The sequence below is a fragment of the Copadichromis virginalis genome, linkage group LG23 (genome assembly GCF_057382275.1).
Source record: "Copadichromis virginalis isolate Kocher_CV1m ecotype Utaka linkage group LG23, C_Virginalis_male_GT1.1, whole genome shotgun sequence".
NCBI classification, from domain to species: domain Eukaryota; kingdom Metazoa; phylum Chordata; class Actinopteri; order Cichliformes; family Cichlidae; genus Copadichromis; species Copadichromis virginalis.
The window spans coordinates 12,094,726-12,113,804 of NC_140639.1; the positions used below are offsets into that span (position 1 = coordinate 12,094,726).

Here is a 19,079-nt window from a genome sequence, read left to right on the forward strand (position 1 = left end):
TTACAGAAAGACCGAAATTTAAACATGCCTTTAGAAGTATAATGAGGAATGCAGTGAAAGATTTGTGGATGTTTCTTTTATAAAATCACTTAATGATTTAACATTTTATGTTATGGGTATATTTATATTGTGTTTTAAGCTGTGGTTTTAATTTTATGTTGCATTTGTAGCATTTTTAGATGCTTTAGGTTGTATGGCTGCAACCTCAGTCAGGGCTATCTTGTAAAAGATAATGTGATCTCAGTGGGACTTCCTGGCAAAATAAAGGTAATAATAATAATAAACAGTAGTGGCTATACATCCTTATAGTATAATATTGGCTCCAGCAATGATATGTTATTGCTTTTCATGTTTCTCTCCTTGCCCAGACTTTTCCCATCACTCTAGTACAAGATTTTTATGTATTTTCAGAAACCTGCAGGCTCTTTTAGATGTCTCCTGGTAAATGTGTAATGGGACCTCCGTGAGTGTAGCTAGTGGTTTGCATTTCATTGTTCTCTGTATTTGAAAAACACCTTTGTAGAACTTTTAGTAAATTATAGAGCTTGACAATGATACACTTGTCTCCTCAGCAGTGATCTTATCTTGGTCAGATAATTGTCAACTATGGAAAAAATTCTGTCTTCATCCACTTTACCTCCTTTGGTTTTTGAGTCTTTTGGTGTTGCTCAGCTCGCCATTCCTTCTTTTACGAATGAACTAAATTATTGATTTGGCCCTCCTAAAGCCTTTTCTATCTCTGATAGCTTCTTGTTCTCGTCAAATTCAGAAATTACAACGAAAAACTGTAAAATACAAACTCGACACTTTAACTTCAGATTTGATTTCTGCTTCATTTGTCATGAAATAAAAAGTGAATGGGCTTCATCTGGCCATGAAACTGCAATCAATGGTCCAATAAATAATGTGCCTCAAAAATGGGAGCCTGTGTATAAAAACTACTGTAATTTTCAAACATTTAATGCACAGTTGTTGTAATAATTAAAGATGAAAACCTGCACTTCAATCACTTCGTGTCTATTTGATTTAAAATCGATTGCAGTGGTGTACAGGGCCAAAACTATGAAAACCGTGTCAAACAAATATAGAACTAGCTGTAGATGCAAGGACGGCCTCGTACAAAAACCACTTGTCTTTGCAGATCTCTACAACTCTGCAGGGTTTTACTGTCCTTCGGCTCATTGTTTTGGCTTTATGGTCAGAAATATTTTCTGCTTTCATTCATTCTCACTGCTAGTTTCAAGTAGCAGCTCTAGCAACTGTTTACAAGTAGGCTTTGGTAAATCCACTGCAGAACACCTGCTTACTGTTTAATGAGAGACCCCTGGCGAGCTGGTGGAGGACAAAAACGGAGCTAAAGGTAGAATTTTTATAGATATTTCTATTAGCTGGGCGGAAATAGCCTACCTTAAATTGGATGTTGTTTACTACATCATAAGAAGTTTAGGGTATTGCCGAGGAAAGCGAGACTATAGTTTAAATACATGAAAATAAAATAAATAAATAAAAATCTTAACCAAACACAAACTGAATAAATCAAATAGTAAAATATTGTAGTAGAAACGAATAATTTTGAATGTGCTGAAATGTATTTCATCATTCATACATTTCAATTCAGCTGAGGTGGGCTGAATTTCTAAGCAGGTGACTCTTTTCCGTTTTTATACACGGAACGTGAATGCAGCGCAAAACTGCCCGAGTACGAGAGCGAAAGAGAGAGCAGATGAGCCCCAATGATCAGAAGCCGGGTCTTCTTTCAAACACACACACTCATACACACACTTCGCTCTACATCCCTCACACACAAATGCCAGCACACTCACACAAACGCGATCCAGTAACCACAGCTCCATCAGTCCAACCCGCTCGCTAGTGGCTGCCTTCGCCGACACGCAGAGCTGTGGCAGGAGCTCCTGCTGGCTCTGTAGCACAAAGCAGAGGTGAAGGGGAATCCGGGGACTCAATTTGGGAGGCAAGAGCTAATTCCGCGACATTGCTGGGAGGAGCAGAGAACGGTGAGGGAAGGTGAGTGAATGCACTTCGGTCCAGCTGCTGCTGCTGCTGCGGGAAGAGGAGGAGGAAGAAGAAGCCCAGCATCTGGAGAAGCTGGAGGACCAGCACTGTAACATCATCCTGCACAGACTCGGAGGAGACGGCCAGCGGAGACCAGGGTACCTCCAGGCTCAGATGTGGAGGGAGAGCCGGTCAACTTGTACTCCTGGGTGAGTCAAGTGCCATCTTTTCTTGCAATCAAACAAACACTTTTCCACACTCCTCTGTGATCCATTAATGTGCCACGAAACGAGACCGTGCACATGGCGTTTATCATTTGTGTCCCTCTTCTTTTCTGCATGTGTCTTTCACTCGTTCTTCCACTTTGCTATATTCAACTCGCACCTTAACAGACAACCTGATGAGCCCAAGGCTGCACCTGTAATCATCCACACATCCCATCCCCTCAGACACTTCTCACTCTGTTATGGTGCATTCCCGGCTGATTGATTTGCTCTCTAACTCAGTTGGACATCAGGTCTCATTATCTCGTGCTTTTCTATTGTCAACCTCGGGATGGTGTGCTAGTGCAACCATGCAAGCAGAGCCACTGTGTGTGTGTCATTGGTTACCATTTGTCAATTAGGTTTTGATGATCTAAACGAAGGAAGGGGGGAGGCAGCCTTTGATCGATCCCTGCAGTTGTCTCGGTGTGAGAAGCTCGGTGCCTGTCCTCCGCCTGGCATGTCTTAAACCCTCTGTCGGTGTTTGCTCAGCCCTCTCCCAGCTCTGTTTTTACTGCGCCTCTGCTCTGTTCTTAGTGCAGTCTCTGGAAGACGGATGATTATTTTAGGAAAATTCTGAATATAGTTTTGCTTTAATCTCTTTCCTCCTCTGGTCCAGCAGTGCTTGCATACATACTGTAACTGGCTGCTTTGTTGCTGAAATTGCACATTTGATGTGTTTCTGTTTTTAAGATAGTACAGGAGGGAATTGTAATTCCTGTGAGTTTGATCATCTGAGTATTTTGGGGGTGACTTGTTGACAGAGGAGGATAATGAGATGCAACAAAGGTCCCTGAAAGTACTCGAGTCCAAGCCTTTCGGACTACCCTGTTTTTATACCGTGACATTCACATCTCTACATTGATTCAGTCAGTCTGAGACTGGCCCTTTCAATGATTTTTAACTGTAGTGTCACTGCATGCTTGCCCCAGTTAATCGGTCACCGTTAAACCAATAAGAGGCGGGTAGAGAGCCGCAGAGTCGGTAATTTCACCAACATTCAAATGAAAATCATTTAAAACACCATGTTCCCTCTTTTCATGCGCTGTGACTGAAGAATTATGTTTGGTGTCCTGCAGTGGGGTGCCTTAGCTTTTGTTCAGTCACTGGCTGCTTTCGACCTGTTGAAGTGTCCTTGGACACTGGGTTCATGTTCGTCACTGGGTTCATGTTCGTCACTGGGTTCATACAGTAAGGGTCACATTGCAAATGCTTAATCTGCTTAAGGTACTGTAGGTGCAGTTCCTTTAACATCTTACATTCTTATTAATCCCAGGATTATTACTGGATTTATGCTGTGCATTTCGTGCCTCCATGTATCATCTTATAGATCTCTGCTGAGAGCAGTTACTTTAAAAAAACAAAATCAAGAAAAAACAGCAACTAAAGTGAAGGCAATTATGAAACAGCTCTTAATGGTACCCGAGGTGCCACTTAGCCTCCTTATTTGACAGATTTATGTGTCAGTAATGAAATGTCTGCAAAGTTCCTCAGAGTGCGTTATTAAAACAGGCCTGTTAGCCTTGTCCTTTACTACGCCTACACTTACCTTCTCATTTTGAACCTTTCTGTTGCACATAAAGCTGTCATCCAAGCTCAACAGTCACATTGGCTCAGCTTAACAGTGCCTCATTGTTTTCAACTCCACAGTATTTATGAGGGCAATAAAACAGAGATGCATCCACTGTCAGCAAGATGAGGGCATCGCTGCTCTTACAGGGAGGAGAGTGCAGAGGGAGGAAAAGGGAGGAGGAGGCATGCGATGCGGGACTGAAAGGAGAGAGTGCTCCTGCGAGTGGCTGTCCGATACCTGCAGGCAGGCTGGCGTGTCATCTGTCTGCGTTAAGATGTCCAGCTGGAATGATCGTCGGCCTGCGTCCGCTGGCCGGCCTCCCACAGACTACTGTAATGCCATTACAGACATTCAGACGGGGCTGTAACCTTAATGCAGAGCTTAGAGAGCACGTGGGCGTTACAAGTCTTTTTTAAAAATGAGATTTCTTCATTTCGCATTTGTTGTGACATTAGTGCCTGGTTGACCTCGTTACCTTAGAGCAGTAGTCCTATTTTGCCAGATGGACCACAACAGCCCTGTCAGATCAGTCCAATCGCATCCTCGAACTGAGTGCAGTTGGGATAAAATCTGACCAAAAAGATGGATTTTATTCACCTTCTAGTTGAAGGGAATTTTATCAATTTATCTGTTACTATTAGCTAATTCTGTACTCTGTCAGATGGCTAATCCTTTATTTAACATGTTAAACCAAATATTCCAGCTGCCTATCGCCACTTTTAGCTATTTTAAATAATATTTATAGTAGGGATCTAATGATGTAGCTCGGAGATTAGACCTGCTAGTGCTCACAGAGTACTGGCTAGAATTTAATGAAACTTACACGCAATGATCAAGGTCAAGGTCATTCTGCTTGTCACAAAAAACACTCCTCTTAGAGTAATGCTCAGCTTGTAGTTTCCTGTGTGTGACTGTTTGCAATCCTCCTTGACTTTTTAATAGATTTAAATTTTCATTAGTTTATAAAATACCTCCAACCAATGACTGCGAAGCCTATTACTTTCTTTCTGTACCTCACACATTATAATGACCTGTGAATTGTGATGATAATGAGTCGGACGAGCTACTACATCAGTGACGTTCTGGATTAATCATTTATTCATTACTTATAGAGGGTAAGATTTCCTTTATTCATCCCTGTAGGGAAGCTAGTTCTCCTCTTGTAACCCATCCTTATATTAGTAGTAGTTGCCAGCCACCGTGCCTTGTTCGAGAGCACATGACAGGAGAAAAAGTCCTGTATGTTTTTTTGATGCTGGGGGAAACTGGAGCTCCTGGAGCTATGCATTATACTATTTCACTGTTTATATATTACATTCAACTAACTATTTTAAGATTGCTCGAGCAGCTTGACAGTCTTTACGTAACTGTGGTTGCTGCAGAAACACCTGTGTCCCCTGGATGGCAATTACTGATCTCAATATATCACCTTATGAATGTGAACTGATCTTCAAATGGCATCTAGAATAATTTAGTGAAATTAGACTCTTGCCTGTGTGTGAGTGTGTGTGTGTGTACCTTTTTCCAGGGCTTAATCAAGGCCAAATGTGAGCGTTTTTATTCAAAATTATGCTCCCTGACCTGCGGAAAATAGGCTGAAGCTTTAGACGAATTAGTACGGCAGTGCAGTCATGAAGTGCCACACGCTGCAGTTTGTCATTGCAGGGCTGCTTATTTATGTGACTCTAATGGAGCCGCTAGTAACTACAGAGGCTTTCGTTAGATTTTTTTAAAAGCCATAGAATCAAAGCCAAAGAAATAAATCAACCCAGAACAATACAGATGCAATTTCTGTCACAGCCCACTCAGAAAATATATCTACCTTCAGTTTAAAACTACATTAGCTAATGTATTTTCTTTTTATTGCACAGCCTATTTATAATACCTCAACTTCTTGTATCATCTGTGTACTTTTGAAATTTTGCTCGTTTAAGCTGATGATGATTTTTCTAGAGTGACTTTGGAGGACACAGGCGAGATCCAGAGAGGAAGCGATGGCAGGAGAGAAGTGGTTTTTGCACTCTGGATGCTGCATATTTTATGTTTTCCGCGGCCTCTGGATGAAAGAATGTGTGATGAGACGGTCTTAGTAGTTACGTAAATAATAAGAGGAATCAAATGAGTCTCACGAGTGTCTGATTTTACACAGTTAAGAGGAGTTCAGAGATCACACTTTGTCTCATGCTTCTTGCATGAAGTCAGTTTGTTTGCCCAGCGCTCCTTAGGATGAGAACGTTTGTGGCGATGAATGCTTGACACCAGGCCAGCTGGATCTAAAAATGAAATCATCTATAAAACAACACAGAACAGAGAGATCAACTATTTAAACCTCTAATGTGTCTGAGCTGATACTGAACGTGTGTGTCAGAGAGCAAAGAGTCTCCATCACTGAGCTGTGCTAGGGCTTGAAGAGGAGGGTTTCTAGGGAGCTTATATACTTGTCAGACTCTCCGCCTCATTTCATTTTATGTATTTCTGCTGCTGCTGGCAGCTTAAAGTGGTGCGACCGGACGGCTATAAAACAAAATTTCTCAATATGGATCGACAATCATGGCTGAGATTGCTGGAGAAAATGGAGTTCAGGGCTCCTGCTCGGTGTCTCATCAGAGATGTTATCCTTAATAGCGTAAGAAATTATTTAAACAGGACTCTGAGGACTGCATATGGCAGTTCCTCAAAAAGAATGTCCTTAAATCAAGAATAATCCATCTGTCCAGTCAAAAATAATACATGATATATCATTAGCATAGCATTAGCAGTCTTGAATAAAGTAATAAGTGACACAGATAACTGTTTATTCAAGTTTTAAATTAGGTTTTAAATTGTATGCCAACTTCGTTCTGCTATTAAAAACGTAAAACATGGGCTCACTGTTGTGCCATCTTTGGGCAGTCTGGTATGAAAACTGTCCTTTTACATCTGAGATATAGATTCTGCATTTGACATCACTTGTTATAAGTTATCAGATGAAATGCTTGCAAAAGGAAACAACTAACCAGAGTAAATGTAAATGTATACTGTAATATTGGTTACCTGTCCTTTCTAACTGCTCAACCACCACCATAACACTTTATTCTCAGTCATAGCACTGAGAATAAAGTCACAGGAGTGATCAGCCTACCAAAATTCTCTCAGGAGGTCACAGAAGAACCAGAACAACATCTAAAGACCTGCAGGCATTGTCTGGCTCTGTTAAGGTCAGATGTCATGACTCAACCATAAAAAAGAGACTTGGCAAAAATGGCATGCAAGGAGAACACCACATCTGCCAACAAACATCTGGATGACCTCAGAGACTCCTGGGAAAATCTTCTGACTGATGAGACAGAAGCTGAACTTTCTGGAAGGTTTGAGTCCCGTTACATCTGCATCAGACTAACAGCGTTTCATAAAGAGAACATCCCAGCAGCAGTCGGTGGTAGTGATGGTGTGATGGTCTGGGCTGCTCGGTTTCTTCAGGACGACTCGCTGTAACTGAGGGAACCATGAATTCTGCTCCATACCAGAAAACCCTGAAGGAGGATTTCCGCTCATTACTTCATGTCCTGAAGCTCAAGGGCACTCAACAGTGACAAGTCCACCTCTGAATGGCTCAAACAACAAATGAATGTTTTGGAGAATCCAAGTCAAAGTCTGGACTTAAATCAGACTGTGCTGCTTCTGCGTGACCTTAAAGACGTTCATGTTGGAAAACCCTCCAATGTGTCTGAAGGTATCACAAACATTGCTGTTCTTGCCGCTAAGGGTGGAATAGCCAGTTATCAGGTTCAGGGGGTAATTACTTTGTACACAGTGCAACGGTAGGCTTGGATAGATTATTCCATAATAAATACATCTTTTTGAATTTTCATTATTTATTTACCTGTGTTATCGTTATGTAATATTAAAATTTGATGATAACCTGAAGAATGCCAGTGTGACAAGTAGGCAAAAAAGTAAGAAATCAAGAAGGGGGCAAACACTTTTTGCAGCACCTTAATTCAGTAGCATGGAAACACTCATCTCTGAAGGGCACCCGGTTGTTTTCATCTCACTGCAGAATCCTAAAGCATTATTTGTCTCCTTTGTTCAGGACGTGTTGAGAAACGTTTTGATTCTTCAAATGAAAAAGTACCCAGACTGTAAGAGATGTTAACTCTCTGAATACAGCTTGTTTTAAAAGCTGCCTTTTATCTATTTTACCCGTAACTCTCACATCATAAATTCACATTTAGCCCAAAGTAGAGTTCATGTTTTCAAAAGGATTTCAGAGTGTTTTTCTAAACACATCAATGGAAAATAACTTGCAGATAAAAATGTAAATTTACCTTTTCTACTTTGTATAAAGCGACTGATAGATTCCAGAAATATTATTACTTCACGCTTCGAGGGGCATCAGTCTTTCCAGCTCTGTCATTAAACTGCATTTGCAGCAGCTGAGCCAGGCGGTCGCGGCTTACTGTATCTGGGACCACTGCGTCAAGCCAGCTGTGTCCTATGGGCTGACTCAAGTTACACATATCTTTCATACCACAGACCCCGCACATGAGATCGCTTCATAATCAGCTCTCTTAAATTATGTAACTACGAGCACGATTAGATTAACGCATGAGTGTTTGCAGTCGCGACGTTTTCCCATTTTTCTTGCCCTCACATGCATTAAAACACATCACGATTAAACTGCAATACCTAATTAAACTTCCGCAGCTTTATCTTCAAGCACACCTGCACACCCTCATCCAGTCAACATCATCCACTAATTAATATTTAAATGCTTAATCAAATGTACCTTTTTTCCCCCCCTTTATAGTGTTCCCTCAGTCCAGATACGGTTGATGACTTTGGCTTAATGAGACCTTCATGTGTAGTGGTCAGAGTAGAGTATCAAGGAAGGGATTAATTAATCGGTCTTCAAATAGGTCCTGATGTTCACAATAGTTAAGAGTGTGTTCGATCCAGCTGATCTCTGAAAACACTCAGTTAAGTGTTTGTGCGGTGATGCTTATCTTTATATATTTAAATAGTGGCAATGCACATTAATTAACACGAGTGCTTTGGTACATCATGAAAGATTTGGCCAGAAATGCTTATTTTCATCTACAGTCACATGGCACATAAACATCCATGCATCTGTATTCAGTTCAGTTGCATCTATATAGCACCAAATCACAACAACAGTCATCTCGAGGCGCTTTATATTGTAAGGTAAAGACCCAGCAATAATAATGTTAATGTTAATAATAACGTTCATCCATCCATCCATCCATCCATTCGCTTCCGCTTATCCTTCCCAGGGTCGTGGGGGGCACTGGAGCCTATCCCAGCTGTCATAGGGCGAGAGGCGGGGAACACCTGTGCAGGTCGCGAGTCTGTCGCATAACGTTCATACATGTTTATTCAATTCAGGGCTGCTAAATTGGATATATTAATATATCCCAGCCGGCAGTGAGGGAGCTATGAAGAAAGTAGCAAAGAGCTAAATCGAGAAATATAAAAACAAATAAGATACAAAAGCTGAGATGATCAGGAATGGTAAAACTGTGGCATAACCATACGACAGTTAACAATACATTGAAAGAAGGACATAAGCACAATTACTAAAGCAAAGACAAATTATCATCGAGTCACACGGATGTTGGCTTTTGGATAGTATTTCAAGACAGAGTGTACTTTCTGTAAGCAGTATTTACAATTCTCTGTAGAAAATGATAAATGGTTCTTTTCTTCTCGAGCACTCAAAGCTCTTTATACAACACGGCTCATTCACAGGAGCACTTTCTTTCTACGTCCAAGTGATTTCTGTCTAACAGTCACACTCCGATAAGCAACTCTGGGTTCAGCATGTTCCCCAAGGATACTTTGGCATGCAGACTGGAGCGTCCAGGGATCGAACCACCAACCTCCTAATTAGTAGATGACCTGCACTACCGCCTCTCCCGAGCCACAGCCACCTGCTTAAATACTTAGTAGATGTGTTTAATTTTGCTCAAACACTTGGATATCTGCACGTTTGGCAGTGTTTTCCCAGTTTAATGTATTATATTTTGTTGAAATTGTAAAATGATGATGCTCATTCTTATGTAACGAGCCTTTTTGCAGATTTTGATGGGGTCCGACGTTGTTGTTTCCAGCTGGTGAGCCCATAGTGCATGTCGTAGCGTAAAATTGTTCCAGATGTGTATAAAGTTTGCCAAGCTGAACTGGATTCAGTTGACATCTTGTGTTTTTCACAGGAGCTATGAATCTGTTATTATGTCTAAGTGATTGCATCACTGCAATAGATGGCTTTCTCTCTGCTACTTCAACATCTTGGCCCGGATCAGCTAATTTTGCATTTATATCAAGATCAGTCGAGCAGAATATGAATACTCCGGCGCATCGCTTCCATGTCTACTTTCATCCGTGGAGCTTTTTTAGGTATTGTCTGTTTCTCTTACTCATCCTCATTAAATAATTGTTCTTTGAACCTACTAAAGCTATTTTAAATATCTGACTGAACCGTCTGTATAAATGAAGACTAAACACTCACGCCTCTTTGCATCTTCAGCTCACTCCACGACCTCCAACTCCCCTCTCTGTCTGCTCCGCGGATCACGCTGACAGAACTAAAGCTGACTTTTATCTCCTTTTCAGCTGTTGAACATAAATCAGATAATCAGTTGATCAAATCATTTTCCTGAAGTGGAGATCAGTGGAACAGGGAGATGAGATTGAACTGCGCAGTCAGGCTGCTCCTTCCTTTTATCCTCGCTTCACTTGCCTTATGTGTTGCGTCTTTTGTAGTATATTTTTGCTAGCTTGCGTGCACTTTAGTTGCTCCCTATAGAAACAAGAAATGGGAGCATTCGAACTGTAATTTAAACCTTGTTTATGCATGATTTCAAATCAGTGAACTTCACTTTCAGAATTGAATAACTGTTCATTCACGTGCTCATTGGATGATCCCATTTCCCGAGCTGATGAATCCTTCCTTCCAATGTGGAAACATTTTATTGTCCAGTTTTCGCTTAAATAGTGACTCGGAAATATGTGTAATGTTTCATTTCAGGTTGTATTTTTCAACACCTGCCAAGGACCACATATGTTTTTCTATTATGGCTTTATACGTAAAACCTTAGAACTGAGAGAGGATGTGCTTTCTTTTTACTTGATTACTTCTGGTCTGGGAACAATGAGTCTCCAGCAGTTTGCAGGTTTTGTGACAGCAAATTGGACACAGCAAAGCTAGCGGCCTCCCCCTGTTTTCAGTTAATGTAACCTGATGCTGCCTCCAGCTCAAACAAAATTAAATATAATTCTCAAAAGAACCTAAAAGAAGCTTTCAAGCATTTTTTAAAATTGAAATTTGGATCATAATTAGGAAGTGTCAAATAAAGGAATGGATTCGTGGATACAGCTTTAACTACTGGCTAACTTCTGCTCCCTAAATATATTCAAGAGACTCCTCATTTTTCAGATTTTGATCACCAGAGGTAAAAGAAAATTATTCCTCTTTAATAAATCAAAGGAGGTGACACTGAAGTCAAGTAAGACATATCAGACGTTACTGTGTTCATTAGAGCGTTTGAGCTTGTAGCTCGAAGGTGTTACGGCCGTGTGCCAGTGTAATACATAATTATGGAGATGTTAGTTTGAGCTGGTTTCCTTTTTCAAATAGTTTAACAAGATATAGAAATACCTCCACTTTATGAAAATGCTGAAGCTTTTTATAATGCTGAGAATTAAAGGTTAATTGATTTTTATTTACACATGCCTTGTTAATATTAGTCCACTTAAAACAGCAGCTATAGCAGAGTCCATAAAAGATGACCCTACTTGCCGTGCACTGAGAAGCAAGTGTGTTATTTTCATGCAGTGGTGGAGAGAGGGACAGTATATTTATAGGGGGAAGCTTTTTTCCAGGCTGTCATCTGAAAGGAAGAAAATCTCTCCCTGTTTTCTTCCTGCCTGATTTGAACTAATAAATGTGCAGCTGTAAATGTCCGTGTGTAACCGTGACAGATGGGTGTGATGAGATTGGGCTTAACAGACTGTGGTTCCTCTCATCTTCCCCCCCTTTGTGGGAGTGTACAGATTCGGTTTGCCTGTCAGACGTGTTTGATCAGAAGTAGTCTGCTGAGATTCTTTGCTTTGAACTAAATCACAGCTGTGGCAAGTTTCTTTTCTGTTGTTTAGGTCAATACCTTATGGAGGCTATACTCTACTCACAGAATAGCTGGAACATGGTGGGTACATTTTATATGTGGAGGTGGATTTCATGCTGCTTCTTAGAATTATGGGGTTATGTTTGTCGGTATAGATCACAATCTGTAGATCTGCGTAGCTATAAATATCCGTCCATGCGACTGTGCTTCTGCCTATGTACACAAGTGCATCGTTGCTCATGCTCTGTCACATTTTCGATCTCTGACAGGTGTACTCTCTGATGTGTGCTGTTTGCCACACTTTCGGGCGAAAAGGACAAGCCGGTTCTGGACATCAGGGGAATGTTATGAATTTATTATGCGAGCCAGACGACTACTGTTGCTTTACCCGTCTTCACGAGCCTGTCGCTCGTCTGTTTTGAATTATTCATCTTTTTTTTTTTTTCTTGGAAAACATTGATCACAGAATCAGGGATCAGCTCGCCTGCCTGACAACACACTGTCACAGCCTCTTTCACCTATTTCAAAGGCAGCCCTGCCTGCTTCCTTTTGCCTCTGTCAGCCTATTGTATGCATGCATACTGTCGCTTTCCTTCAAAGAACTCCTCTGCATCTCACTTTTGTCCCACAATCAAATCCTTCACAACCAATCCCTCATCAGAACCACTTTCAGTTTATCTCTCGACTGTCTCAGTGTGAGGAAGGCAGCATCTGCATCCCAGAGTAAACAGTTTCAAAAGAGCCTGTGAATAATTTGTATGTCTGACTGTAGCTGTGGTTCAGTCTGTTTGCACGGGTGAGGTTTTTAGCTTTTTTTTTTCTTCTTCTCCTTCTTTTTTTGGTGTGGCACAGTGTGTGCCTCTTACTCCATCCAGCATGCTGTTTCATCCCGGTACATCCGATGCTGAGTTCCTGCGTGATGCAGAACAGATTTATGTTTAATGTGCAGGCAGGACCCAATTACTGGGTGCCCAAAGCTATGCCTAGAGACTTTAAAGAGGTCCCTTTGCATGGCAGATAAAAGGCCACGATGCCGTAATCTGCCTTGGACTTGGTGAGATGGCGAGGCATGGTGACCTCCTTTAAGGACACTCATTGCTCATCCTTCGCGCTTGTACCGTGAACAGTTGTTTGTTTGTTTTGGGGGTAAATCCCCCCCAGCTCCCAGCCTTTTCTCCCACTAAGCCTTCATCACAGGTGCTGACAACCTGTGTCATTGTTGACGCCATAGAAAGCCTCATCTGAGAGCCTGTACATGTTTTTTTTTTTTTTGCAGAACTTATGTGTACCTTACAATTTCATTGTCAGTATGTAAGTGTTCAATTGGGTGCTCAGAGCGGTTCTATGGACAACGGCAGCAGCAGCACAGTCAGTGACAGATTCTCTTTTGAGTTCAGATTTACAACAGAGCGATAAGAGAGTGTGGCTGTCAACCACACACACACACACACACACACACACACACACACACACACACACACACACACGGTTGCAGTCCACGTTCCTCTGAAGTGCCTCACTTTTGACAAATCCATTTCTAAGGCTCTCTTTCTTCTGTGGCTCTGTCAGGATGTATAATCCCTCATCACCTTCCCTAAACCATTTCACATCTCTGCTTTCTGTTTTTATCTGTCACCCTGTAAAAAAAAAAAAAAAAGAAAACTTAAAAGAAGAAGCTCTTTTATTTCTATTTATAATTTCTTCTTGCGCACTCCTCTGCTTTCCTGTGCTCAATAACTGCTTTTCTTTCCTCTCGTTTCTCCTCGTTTTCTTGACTGCTTTGTTTCGTTTCCCTCATTGGTCAGCGCCTTCTTCTCTTTCCTGCCACTTGACTTCTTGAGTCCTTTTATCAGGCAGCTTGCTGCCACATTAGTTAATCTCTCAGAAGACGTGGCACAGATACTGAACATTCTGCTTCTTCTGCTTCAGCTCAAAGCTATAAACAAGAGTTTCTTTCCAGACTAAACATCCCCTCCTAGTGCGCACAAATCAAATAAAGGGATGAGCGAATAAATTTGGGATTTAACTTATGAATGATTATCGCCACAAGTTTTGTGCAGGGATTTGTGTGTTAGTGAAGCTTGAAGATTAATCAACAGCTGCTGTGAGACTCTGCGCCATGCAGATTCAGTGCCAGCGTCGATGCTCAAGATCCTCATAATTGCTTCCGAATTCTTACTGCAATTAGCGCTCTCGGATAATTACACCAAAATCCCAGACCACGCTATTCTCAAATTATTAGACCCGGGGCAACAGGAAGGAAGACATGCCACTCGCTCACAGCTCCAAACGGCACACAGTCGTTTTATTTGCTGCTGTTTTCATTCATGCGAAGACTGTAAATTGTGGGCAAAATAACGAGATTTAGTTAAAGTATTTTTTGTTTATCAGAATCAAAAACACACTTTAACCGAGGCTGCTTTTGACTGTCAGCCATCCCCACTTTGGCGCTCACCATCACCGTCTTAGCCGAAGTGAGATTAAAGCTGAGTGGAGGAGAGATGGGAAGGGGACCAGGCGGCGTGGCAGTTCCCATCGGCACGGGATTAGAGGGTGGGACTGCGAAGTAGGCCATACAAACAGGCTCAGCCGAAATATGGACAACAGGCCATAACATAGACAGAGCTGGATGGCCCAGTACATTTCATCAGCATGTCATTACGCTGTAATCCCGTTCAGGCCAGCGGCTATTCCTGCTGCATGTGTGTCAGACAGGGATAATTACTGGTCAGGAACACTTGTGGATATTTCTGTGTTATTTTCACCTTAATGTAGACTCACACTGATGTCAGAGGTGCCCTATTTTATCAGGAAATGCGTTCTGGAGCAAAATCGCTTTGCTCGTGTCAAATATCTGAAAGAGAAGTGATCAATTCTAGCGTTTGTTTGCATTTAAGGGAACAAAGCACTGACGGATAACAGCTGTGGAGATGTCACCGGTCTTGGTGTATTTTTCTTTTTTAAAACAAGGCTAGCTGTCAACGCTCTGTTTCTGCAGCACTGGTTTGTGTTGTATTCATTACTGAACGTAAGACGAGAGTGAGAGCTGGGTCTGCTCACTGCTGTGGAGTGAGCTGCGTAGAAATTCTTTACAGAAAACGATTTTAATATAGATGAGTGAACTCGTGGTTACTTCGGATAATCTCTCACATTCAAGGAGCGAGACGAGAAAGATATTCAGCTGTATTTTTGTATTCAAATAGGCATATTAAGATGATCTTCCTCAATGTAGTGTGAAACGATAGCAACACTGAAAATATCCAAATTGACAGAAACAGGAACTGAGATTGTGGATCCTTAATTTGAAGCAGATGTTAGTTATGAGCTGTTGATTTGGATGCTGATGACCTTTTATGACCTACCCTGCTGGAGCAGCAGCCTAATGAGACTCGTTACATGGAACAGCAACATCTTACAAAATATCAGTGACAACGATGAGCCGGTGCAGTTTAGAAACAGGGAGGTCAGGAATGCCAGACACATAGAAAAAACCTCCTGGTTGCAAATTATTGTTCACCTATGGTTTTAATGCCGTATTTCACATAAGCCACGTCAGCCTTATGACTAATCTGTAAAAATGCAATTAGGATATCTACAAAGAGCTGACAAAGCACATGGTGTAGTGAGCTTTACTCTGGAGGTAACCTAATATATCACATCTTTAAGTTAGATTTACTCTGGGTCTGTTTTTGCGTTTTCCAACATCTTGTTCCACTCCTGCTTCGGTAGTCCCAAATAAAATGTAAATATATAATAAAATAACATCATAGGAAGCAAGCTCAATGCCACTCTCATGTCTATATGCTAAATAAAACAGTAATGGCAGCAGTCTGTTAGCCTGACTCAGCACAAACATGAGAAACCGTATAGCCATAAAATTATTTATCATTATTATTTATATTTATTTAAATATATTTACATTTTATAGGAAATTTGCAATCGTGACACTTAAGATGTTATTGTCACTGATGACACACTACCTAATTTGAAGTGTGAATTTGGTGCCAGCTCAGTAGAGAGTGGAGTAGAGTGGTTGCCCCCATGATCGGAAGGTCGGAGGTTTGAATCCACTGAATGGCTACCCTGAGGTACCCCTGAACACTGCTCCCCGGTCGCGGGATTGGTGGCTGCCCACTGCTTCACTGAGTGAATGGGTTAAATGCAGAGTAATTTTCCCATGGTATACATTACTACTATTATTATTATTACAACATAAGTCAAATGTAAAAGTATCCTTGGTGCTTGCATTTTTACTGTAGCAATAACTAAATTAACCACCTTGTTACTCTTTGGGGCCTGCACATTACTGTCTTAACATTTACTTTTACTACCATGTTACTGCATCTGTAATTTGCATCTACCGTTTGCTCTTCCTGTCATATGGAGTGCAACCATTGAGCGCTCAAGCAGTGCTTGACTGAGTCATTAGTTTAGTTTTGGGTTGCACATCACCAGCTGGCCTCCCTTCGTGGCCTTGTTGTACTCCACAGTGTGTTTTTGTTGTTTGCACCTCTACAAACATACTTTTTGTTTGTATACTTTTTTAAAACATATTTTGCATTGTACTTTATTGATTAGAGGTTGTTGAAATAGTCCTGGGATGCTGACACTGCTCTCGCTCTCAGACATGTCCAGGCTTGTTTTGCTGTTGCGTGCACTATGGAACCTAAGCACAATAACATTCCAATACAACACTTTTTTAGCACACAAAACTTTATGAGAGTATTATCACGACACAGGCACTATATGCCATCTAGTAGTTCACCACATCGCATCTTTTAAAAGTCCTTCCTTCTTTTTCTCACTTCCACCGTGTCCTCAGCATCAGGACCGTGTGATGTCAGAACTTTAGGGGGGCAGCCAACATCTCTGACAGCCAAAGTCACCTCCACAGTGTGCAGTAGGCTCAGTGTTGTCACTATGCAAACTGCGCATCTTTGAAGATGAGGACATGTCACTGAACTTCTGTATTCAAGGTGAAGCCTCAACACCCTCTGAGTGCAGCTGTTTTCAGGGTTTCGGCATGTGAATTTGTTTCAACTTTTCCTAATCTCTTTTAGGTAAAGCAGTGCTGAGTGTCTAGGGTCCACAAGCTGTCTGAGTGTCTGTCATATGTCTGTCATCATCATCAATCATGCTGACTTGCTGTTGCTGTCTTCCAAAAAATGTCAGCATCAAGCTGCTATAAGGATTTATGCATCTGTCCCACGAGTGAATTAAATCCTCAGCTGCAGTTATGCTCATGCGTTAGATACCTAATTTGAAAAGTGATGAATGATTCAATTTATTTCAAAGAGTTTATCACAGAAACAGCCCAGGGAAAAGTGACTTTTTTATATCATTGAAATAAACTCATTTTACCCTGCCGAGTTTACAAGGATAAAAGTGATGAAGCAGCTGTGACTTATGTTTTTACAATAACAAGGGATTAAATCATCTTTTTCTTTTTTTTTATCAGAAAAGACAAACCCGCAGAGAATTACAGTGTGATTTGGCAGTTCCTCTGAGTCCGAAGTATCCTCATCGTATGTTTTGGATGACTGCATTAAACCTGGAACCCGGGAAAAACTTGTGATTAAACATTATTTATCTAAATGATTTTACAGCAAAGGTTTTTAGATATTTTCATGAATGTTGGAGGAAACTTAAAGAGTCAGAGAAAAGTGAATATTGAACTTACCAACCACAAGTGTCTGCTTAAAATGTTTAAGCTTGTTCTGAAAATGTGCTACCAATTATTCCTTTCTCTCGCCCTCGGGGTTTAGTGTAGCAGTTTGACTCCTTTCTGGTCAGGAAAAACTTGAACGCTCCAACTGGAGGGAAACTGGTGCCTTTTGTGAGTGATGCTTGGGTGCTGTCTAATTAGGCTTTTGACAGTTCATATTAGACTGGCAGAGGCTCAGTCAGCTGCTCTCTTCTTGAAAGTTGCGGATGGATGGCTGTAGGAGCTAACGCGGTGTGACTTGCAGCTATCGTCTCCGTCTGCCTCTCTGCTTATAACAAGCGCGTCCCTCACCTGGGACGTTCAGCAACACAATGGCTGATCTATGTGATTCTGTCAGTGCCTTTCAGAGACGTCTCTTCTTGCTTTATTACACATATAGAACAATCTTCACCCCACTGCTGTTGAGTGATGAATTATGAATAGACGTGAATCCAGCTGCACTGCTGCCCAGGTCTGAGGATTACTTTCAATTTGCACACCGCCCCCCTCGCCGCCTCGCACTGGTAGTCAGACTTCGTTTTCAAGGGACCTCCAGAGTATTAGATGGCCATCTGAAACTCTAACCCAATCACATAAAAACTTTAAGAAATTAATCTCCATTACAGATGAAACTAATTCACTAGTGGGTGAAAAGTAAGAAAACACAACATTGATCTGTGTCTAAGTGTGCGGCACTTGATGCTTCTCATAGTCCAGGTGTGCTACTCAGCAGTTAATATCTTGCTCCAGGCACGTCGTTACAAGCCAGTTTCAACTGACACAGTTCACAGATTTTTCATTTCCTAACTCAGACTCTCTTCACCAGTCCTGCAGCCCGGGCTAGTAGCAGCTGTCTGCTTAGCATCTACATTTATAAAATATGAACATTAGGCTGCCAACAAAGGACATTACTGTTTAGACAGTTAGCGACTAGCCGTGCACGTGTTCTGTGTATGCTGGATATAGTTACACAATATGCTCCTTATTTTCTACACAAGTGGCATCACTGCTTACACGACATCATTTCAGCCTTTCCGTCTGGAAGTAAGAGGGAGCTGCAGTGCGTATGTGACCCCTTTCAGATAGTTCTTGACTCCTGATCGTGCTTGTAATTGGCCCACTTGATGAGCAGGCGGCAGGCAGTGAAAGGGAAGTTGAGAGGACAGGAATCCTTTTAATGAATCCAATGAGAAGGACATGGAGAGCCTGCAGGCTTCAAGAAGGATTAAAGCAGGCGCCAGCAATTTTTTCCCTTATGATGCTTCCATGAGTCTCTCAAACCAAAGGGGAAAAAGAAAAGCGTTGAAGTATGTACGATTTACATCTTTTATAGACACCCCACGTTTGCCACAACTTGATTTTTAGCTGCTTTCTATTCAGCGTTTATGTTGTAAACAGGGTTG

The 19,079-nt window shown here is 41.5% G+C and overlaps 1 protein-coding gene across 1 annotated transcript in view; it reads left to right on the forward strand.

Moving 5' to 3' along the window:
* Positions 1-1,704: 1,704 nt before the first annotated feature.
* The window catches only part of lingo3a (leucine rich repeat and Ig domain containing 3a), a 34,698-nt gene continuing 17,323 nt past the window's right edge, over positions 1,705-19,079 (forward strand). The window contains exon 1 of the mRNA XM_085448543.1: positions 1,705-2,222. The gene's annotated coding sequence lies outside the window, so the exon portion shown is untranslated. The remainder of the gene's footprint in view (positions 2,223-19,079) is intronic.